The 9150-nt window shown below is 43.0% G+C and overlaps 1 protein-coding gene across 1 annotated transcript in view; it reads left to right on the forward strand.

Annotated features, from left to right (window-relative positions):
- Positions 1–8506: 8506 nt before the first annotated feature.
- ANO10 (anoctamin 10) overlaps positions 8507–9150 on the forward strand; it is a 124953-nt gene continuing 124309 nt past the window's right edge. The window contains exon 1 of the mRNA XM_027659427.1: positions 8507–8603. The gene's annotated coding sequence lies outside the window, so the exon portion shown is untranslated. The remainder of the gene's footprint in view (positions 8604–9150) is intronic.

The raw sequence follows: 9150 nt of genomic DNA on the forward strand, positions 1-9150 counted from the left end.
TCTGCAGCTGCACACGTTCTCAGGGGTTTCAGAGTATACAACCATATTAAGTTGGAACTGGCACAGAACAGCCTGTTCTACCAGTTGTTGCCAGATCCATATTTCCAGACACAGAAAGATCCTCATTTCCAGCAGGTCCTACCTATCTGGCATGTGGAAAACCATCTCTCTGAACAAACTGTTGTTTACCATTAGGGGTAGCCCTTACCACCAGCCCTTTGTAAGTACCTGAGGGGGTGTCTTGACTGGGTGCATTACGTGTGCGCTTACACCAGTGTAGTGACTACTTCTGGACACCTGAAACCATCTCATTCTGGAGGTGGGATTTTAGTTCAGACAAGCTGGTTCAGCTGGGACACAGGACCAGACCTGCTTCTTACTCTCACTTTTGTCAGTAAGCTGTAAGCTTACTAACTTTCATGCAGATGGTGAAAACATCAGAGTAACAACATAAATAAGTGCTGACAGTCACTCAGCACTTCCCAGCATTTCCAGAGTGTCCAGAAGAGCAGTCGTTCTCTCACAGCTAAGTGAGAAAGAATCACAGACACTGTTGCAGGCGTGGATTTAATAAAGCAATAGAGGGTTTAATCCTCCCACACCTCCACATTGGCCGTCACTGCCTCGTTCCCTGCTATCATACAGGGCACTGGTGCTATAAGTGTAGCGCTGCAGTTTCTCTCAGAGCCCTCAGTCCCAGTGCCTGTGAAGAGGCTGTGGCTGTCTCTGTCAGCCAAGAAATGTATGTCTCTGCCTGCACTGCTGGTCCATGCTGCTGTGTGTGCCAGCCCAGGGAGCCTGCCTACCTTATGTCCCTCTAGGGGAGTGCGTTCTTGCCACATAGCCCAATATGTCCAGGGTGTGCACCTCCAATGCATGATCCTACACAGAAGAGAGAAGCCTTCATCTGTCGACTTTGTGTAGAGCCTCCATGCAGCAATAGTGCAGTAATATAAGAAGCATTATACTCCCATGATTCTAGGGCCTTACATGCAATACTAGTTAAACTCACTGTGACTCACAGGCAGCTTTAAATACACCCACTCACACGCAGGCTAGCTGAGATTGTCTGTACCCAGACACTTCACATCTCATTAAATCTGAAGTGAACACAGACTCCTGGTTATATAACATAATACCAAAGTACTATGCTGTTTTTCCTGAAAAGGAAAGAAAGCCCAAATGGAACTTGCATTCCACATTCTGTAAAACCAGAAGTTCATGACTTCAGATCCCCCAGGAAAACAGTTTTTAAGGGCAACAGTAATTGGTAATCTTTTCTTGACTTGCAGTTGACATTTCACATTAAGAATGGGGAATCCTTTGATTTAATATTTTGCTTAGCTTATTTCACTGTAGTACCAGGACAAAGGAGAACTCCCTTCTGCAACAGGGCAAATACTATACCCTTCTGCCATTCCATCTTGGCAAACACTAGACATCTGCTTCAGAAGGAACTGAGAACAGAAATAGAATTTCTGGCTTTTACTGCATTGCATTTCTAATTGCTGATTGGAGATGATTCTACTAAAATAAAAACTTCTTAAAATTAGATTTTCTATATCTAAGTGTGCTTCAAAACAGATTATAGAATTACAGACTACAGAAGTAAAACACAAATTCAAACACCTTGATAAAATCAAGGTTTTTCTGTACAGATTCACAGTACTAAATTTTAAGTGGACAACTTGATACTAATAAAGATAATATACTAGTCTCTAGTTAGTCAAAATTTATATAAAGTGTCTTTAAATTTACGAATGTTTTGTATCTAGTATTTTCTGAATGTATGACTATAGCAGGCAGGTCAGGTTAAACATTTTTTCAGTTTCACTTCAAAGGCCTTGTGTTCCCCTGAACTGTCAGAAGATATCATATATCTTCATGACTCCATGCTCTGAACATTTGATGACAGCACTGGGACCCACGTGAACACAGATGGTGAAAAACTGTACCACACTGCATTCAAGGAACTAACTAGAGGCCAAAAGTACATGCTGATTTAGATCAGCACACGCAGTCTTTTAACAATAGCATATGCACACTGCCTAGTTCTGTCAGTACTTTACTTGTCAGTACCCTGTGGAAGAGATCACAGCGAAAGACTTTGTCTTTTGACTCATCCCCTTTCTCTTTAATAGCTAGTATCATTTCAGTGACTGCTACAGTATTTCACTGAATATTTCAAATGGTGCTCTTTTCATTAGTTCAATATTTTTTTCTTGGTGTTCTTGGTTTCTAAGGGGGCAAGGTCCATAATTTCGTGAAGCTCAGTGATTACATTTATATTCTCATCAAAAAAATAAGAGTGATTTATTCAAGGCTTGTGATTTTTGTTTCTGTTTTGGAGTCTTCAGTGAGTAAACATCTGTATGCATCAATTTGGGGTCACCTGAAAATAGTGTTTGAGTACGTAAGATGTAGTGTGTAAAACTAGACTGACATCAGTAATAATGACAAGTTTGGGACCTTAGAAAGCAATTAACAGTAATAGGATATCTGTAGTTTAATAGATTTAAATAGTTTTGTCATTTTCCAAGCAATGGTGAGAACAGTCAAATAAACAGATGTAAAATTCATACTAGGGGATAGCAGTTAAACAAAGAAATTATATGCAGACTTGCAAATGTATCTTACGATGTGACAGTGTATATTGTATGAAACGAAAACAGATCACAGAGTCTTTAGATTTAAAACTATTAGGCAGCTGTCAAATCTATGATCATTTTGCCAGCAGTACGCCAGTGCTACTGTTCTTGCCTAACTGTATACGTGAATGCATTTCCCAAGAGAAATCAATTTATGACAGTGTGAAGAATCAGCTAGAAAAACTCATCTTTTCATAATCAAGAGCTCCAGTTCCCAAGTTATGCTTCAAGTTACTTAAAAGTTAGAGTAAAATGGACTGTATAAAGATGTGGCATTTACATTTAATACAGATACTTTCGTGAAGTTGTCTGTAAGAACACATTAAATAGTTCATGAAGCACAATAAACCATGTGCATATCTGATGTAGTTTGAAATGGCTGATGGTGTTTCTTCTCTCTGATTTTGGTTTGCTTTAAAGCTTCATGCTGTGGTTGTCCAATGGCTGAATTCAGGCACAAGGAGGGAAAGATAACTGGAATCATTAACTTCTTCAGCCCTTCTACAGCCATTCTCATTCATAATTCAAAGCCCTCAGCATAGGACTGTAAGGGGATTTATCATGTTGTTATCTTCAGTGAGTGTTACTTTGAAGGTAGTGGCTGGAAGGACTTTTACTGAATAATAAATCCCTGAACTTGACTCACCCAAACCTTGTTTAAGCTCTTTTTGCTATGATCATAATATAGCAGCTTAGTTAAGAGTTAGAATAATCTTCCTTCAGTTCCTAAATCCAGGCAGAGATATTATTAAAACAGGTATTTGAAAAACACTACCTACTGAAAGGCTGGTAATCAGATGGTACAGTCAGGGACTGCCTCTGTGAGGCACAGTCTCAGGCATAAAATCATGGCTACTGAAGAATCCAGACTCTGCACATTTTGTTAGAATGTATTAAATTCTGCTATCTAATAAATCATAGTACTCAACCAATTGACTGCACTGTACTGTTTCTAGCCATGCACTAAACAAATCAACCAAGTATGTTCTGTCCAGGTGGAATGACAGACACCGTTCTCAATAATAATGCAAAGAAAGAGAATGAACTTCAAATTTAAATATACAAGACAGCTTTTTTGTTGTTGTTGCTGTTTTTGCAGAAAATGCTTATTCCAGCCTTTACAATTGATGAAGCCTCCAGCTGAGAGAGCAAATATGGTGTCATATGTCAGTCACTGAATGGAGGCTGTCCAATGGAATGTACTGAAAATTCCAGTGAAGATTTACTTCTGAATAGACCATTCAGTCATAGGATGTAGGAGTCTATTCCACAGTAGGTGGATGGTGAATTCCAGTAAACTATGTTCTTCTAGGAATTAAAGACTAGCTAATAACAACAGAAGGCCATATAGATTAATCAGAAACACTGTAACTTCAGTAACCTCATGGCTCCATTTCACTAAATGCAGCAAAATTCAGCTTTTTTGCTCCTGATAGTATTACAGTGATGTTAACTGGGCTCTAGTGGTAAACTGTGAAGTCTTTATATGAATTCATATGTTATTTGACAAATTCATGCACGGCTCTGTAAGCCAAGATCCTAACTCATCTTTTGGGACATTAAGTGCCACATATACACGTCTTTTAAATACCTCCAGGGATGGTCACTCAACCACTTCCCTGGGCAGCCTGTTCCAATTCTTGACAACCTTTTGATAAAGAAATTGTTCCTGATATCCAATATAAACCTCACTTGGCACACCTTGAGGCCAATTGCTTTTGTTAGTACTAGTCTGGGGAGAAGAGGCCAGTCCCCACCTGGCTACAGCATCATTTCAGGTAGTTGCAGAGATCTCCCCTGAGAATCCTTTTCTCCAGGCTTAACAACCCCAGCTCCCTCAGTCACTCCTCATCAGACTCGTGCTCTAATCCTAGCACCAGCTTCGTTGCCTTCTCTGGACACGCTCCAGCACCGTAATGTCTTTCTTGCAGTGAGGGGCCCAGAACTGAATCCAGGATTTGAGATGTGGCCTCACCAGTGCAGAGTACAGGGGAACAGTCACTGCTCTGGTCCTGCTGGCTATGCTATTTTTCATATAAACCAGGATACTATTTGCCTTGACAACTCTTAATTTATTTTTCTTCAATTCGTGTATAAATGATGATTAACATCTTATGCATGTTTTATGTTTTACCTGCTCCTCCTGTGTAATAGTTTCAGAATGGTTTCTCTCTCCTCTTTCAGGCTTAGGCAGGCTGATCCCCCTCTTTTTATGTTGCTTCCATTTTGTTTGACAGAACAGGGTTTTCTGCTCCTTGATAATCTTATTTGGAAATAATAAAATAAGATAAAACTAGATAGGTTTTATCAGGTAGACACAATGTGAAATGGCAGAGGTGTGTCTTCCTTGTACCTTACAAATTACAATCTATCAGCTTCATCACTCAGTGTTTATGAATCAAAGCTACCATACTTTGACCCAAACAATGCTTGGACTGCCTGAACAGACCTATGTGAAAATTCCTGTCAGGATGTAAAAGTTGTGCCAGGTGTGATTAAAAAACCAATTTCCCCTCTATTTGCAGGAAGTTAAAAACATTTTAATAATATTTATTACACTCTTGGAAAGATTCTGTATAATCTGACCAAAAACACCACTGAAAATGAGTAAAATGTCACGGTATCTTACTCTGACAAATACATAAATTGAAATTTAATTACTCAAATTTTTATGTAACTGCCATTAATAATGCAATAATGCAATTTAATGTAATATTAGCCTTAAACTTCAGGTGTGCCATCATTCATTTTACATAAACTAATAAGTCGTTAGCTTGTGAATGAAAAGGATATTTTGCTGTTAATTGCTCCTTACTTTTATGATAAGAAAATGTTCCAGTATGCCTCAAAACCTAGGTAAAGGTAAATCTTAAGAGAATGATTGCAATTATATATGACTTCAGATAAGAGCCAATACTAATCTCATTTATGCGACTATGCGAAGTATGGTTGTCATACCATACATATATCTACATACATTTGAATTAATGAGAATTACTGTATTGAAAGGTGCTTTCCTTGTGCCAGCTCTTGATCTTATCTAACCTCTTTCTGAGTTCATTTAAATCACTAAAATAGAACAAAGCCAAACAAGCCAGAAGTAGGTGGTTTACTGTGGAGCTGGTAAATTGAGTGGGCTCAGAGATGGATCTGGTGAATGAAAGAATTGCCTTAAGTGTGGGGCAGAGCCACTCATCTGGCAATGAGAGTTATGGGGAGAAGGAAATGCTAACGGTGGACTGGGAGTGAGAGCTCACCCTTTTAGTAGTAGTGAGATGCTGTATGGACTCAGAGAGGCATTGAACTATACTCAAAATATGAGCAAAGTTTCGACCAGGTGTAAAAGATTATTTCACTTCACAGTAGCTTAATGGCTTGTTAATTTGGCTAAGTACTGTGGTAGTCATTACTCCAGGGAGAAGAGGGTTAACCACAGAATAAAAATAAATCCTCTGCTCTTGAAATTTTCACAGATTTTTCTTTTGTCTCTCTTTTTTTTCTGCATTACCACAGCTCATCCATTCTACTGTGCCTGCAGTCTGCATAGTGACTGACAGAGACAGACCATGAAAACGCTATAATCAGATAACAGAATTGCAAGACTGGACTGCAGTCATTCACAGATACATGCTTGGGATTTATATTTAGCTATAATGCCAGTGCAGTTTGCAATTTAGCATGGGCATACCTGATCCATCTTTAAATTAGCTAATCCTCTTAAGGCAAAATTTCTAGTCATTCTAACACTGTGATTGGCACAAAGTAATTTAATTTTTGCCATCATGATGAGACGGTTTCCACTGCGCCAGCAGTGTATGTGTGTGTAGATTACTTTGTAGGCACATCCGCTATCTACTTATGAATCCTATTTTTCTTTTGCGAACATAGCTTTATGTGCTAACCTTTATGCACGGCTAGCAAAATGCAAACCTTTAAGGGAGAAACTGAGAGTATAACAGTTAAGAATTCATTGCATAGCAAGAATATGACACCTAGTGGATACATGACATTGAGGAAACGTGACAATCCCATCAAGCAATATTGACATTAAATGACCCTGTTCAGTAGAAAAATTAATTTGATACCAGAAAAGACATTGATCTTGAATGACTCTTTTCCTGGGCCAAAGTAATTGGATAATGGCAAATCCCCACTGAAAACTCATAAATGTAAGAGGTGTCAGCGATAGTTTTAAAAATATTTTTTGTAAACCACTAGCAGACTGAAGATCTCAGGCCAAGAAGGCCAGAGGGCCCCTAAAATAAAGAGTCCAAAGCCCAATGAAGACATTGCGGATATTCAAAAAGATGCATCCAACATGCAAAGCGCAAGGATAGTGTCTAAAAAACCCCTTTTGTTAAACCCAGTTCTCTGTTGTTGCCATGTTGTTTCTTCAGGAATTGAGAGTTTTCACAGCTGGAGATGCTCAGAGGTGAATAACTATTCAGTGAGGCCACTGGAAGCTGGACAAAACTGAAACACAGTTTAAGAAGTCTGACTAATACATTCTGCCCAAACTATCTGATACAGATGGTGTCTGTCTTCTACTCCCCACCGTAGTCTGTAGTACCTGAATTTCAAGCATTCACATATCTCTATTTTCCAGGGTGCCCTGGACCCTTACTGCTTCACTGTCTATAAATAATAGAAAAACTTATCACCAGAAACTGGTATTTTATACTGGCTACCAAACACAAATCAAACTTCTCACTGTAAAATCTACATACAAAAATCTGTATTTATTTCCAAATATGTTGAAAAGGCTTCCCCAAGCCCAGCAGTGGCTTTGTTGGCCAGCTCCTTCGCCTGTCACCACTGCTCTGCAGTCACACTTCTTGCTTCCCAGCTACAAATGGATGTGTGGAACTATAGTCTCTACAAAAGTCTCAGTATCAAAATGCAAAAATGTCCTCTTTTGCCTGTACAAAACAATGCTTGGAAATAAAACTGACTCAGCTGAAGTGAGGGCTGAAGCTCCAGGAGGAGGTTTTGGCTGTGTCCAGGGAAGGACATGAGCCAGCAGTGTGTCCAGGTGGCCAATGGCATCCTTGCCTGTATCAGGAACAGTGTGGTCAGCAGGACCATTGAAGTGATTCTTCCCCTGTACTGGGCACTGGTGAGTCTGCACCTCGAGTACTGTGTCCAGTTCCGGGCCCCTCAATTCAGGAAAGATATTGAGGTGCTGGAGCAGTCCAGAGAAGGGCTACAAAGCTGGTGAAGGAACTGGAGCACAACGCCTATGAGGAGCCGCTGAGGGAACTGGGGTTGTTTAGCCTGAAGAAAAGGAATCTCAGGGGAGACCTTATCACTCTCTGCAACTACCTGAAAGGAGTTTGTAGCAATGTGGGGGTCAGTCTCTTCTTCCAGGCAGCCAGTGATAGGACAAGAGGACACAGTCTTAAGATGTGCCAGGGTAGGTTTATATTGAATATAAGGAGGAATTTCTTCACAGAAACAGTGATTAGATGAGCTGCCAAGGGAGGTGGTGGAGTCACTGTCCCTGGAGGTATTCAAGAAAAGAGCACTTAGTGCTATGGTCTAGTTGACATGGTGGTGTTTGGTCAGAGGTTGGACACAATGTTCTCAAGAGGTCTTTTCCAACTTAATTGATTCTGTGATTCTGTGACAGGAGACAGCACAGGGAGGGAAAAGTGAAAATAAACAAGAGGATGACATGAGAGCTCGTGGTCTATTCAAGTGTTGATACAACACTGACCTAATAACATTTTCGACCCATCATGCTGCAAGGGGCGGGCGCCCAGACTGGGATGGTTTGAAACGGAATGGGATGGGCCCCGTGTGAGGGGCGCGGCCAGCGGCAGCCGGCGGGCGGTGCCACGCTGGGCCGGCCCGGCGCCGCTCCCGGCCGGGCCCGGTGCCTGGGGCCGCCGCCAGCTTTCCGCCCCTCCCCTGCCCTCTCCGCCCTGCCCTGCGGATGTGGAGCCGGCACCGGCGGTGAGTGGGGAGTGGGCGGCGGTCGCCCAGCGGGAAGGGGCCTTCGCTGCCGGCGCCGCCGCGAGGGGAGGAGCCTTCCCCCTTCCCGCCCATCCGGCCGCAGCGCGGAGTCAGCGCGGAGCCGGCGCGGAGTTGGCCCCCGCGGCGGCAGCTGTGACACCCCCAGTCCTTGCCCCGCCGCGGCACCTGTGACACCCCCAGTCCTTGCCCCGCCGCCTGGCGACGGTCACGGCGGGGCGGGGATGACGGACCTGGGTGCCGGCCCGTCCTCTCGGGCAGCGGGCAGGGTGGTGTCGCAGGGCGGCGGCCGCTGGCGGAGCGCGGCCGGGCGGGAGGAAGGCAGGGAGGGAGTGAGTCACCGGCCGCGCTGGCGGCGGGGACGGCCGGGCGTCTGCCCTCACTGGGCGTCCGGTTCCTATAAAAGGAGAGCGAGGCGCAGCCTGGCGGCGGGAGGGAGTTGTGATGGGCCGCCTCGCAGTGGGCCCGGCCGTGCAGTGAGCCTGTCCCGGCCGTGCAGTGAGCCTGTCCCGGCCGTGCAGTGAGCCTG

This window comes from Corapipo altera, unplaced genomic scaffold, assembly GCF_003945725.1.
Source record: "Corapipo altera isolate COAL_440 unplaced genomic scaffold, ASM394572v1 44b, whole genome shotgun sequence".
In the NCBI taxonomy this organism is placed as follows: domain Eukaryota; kingdom Metazoa; phylum Chordata; class Aves; order Passeriformes; family Pipridae; genus Corapipo; species Corapipo altera.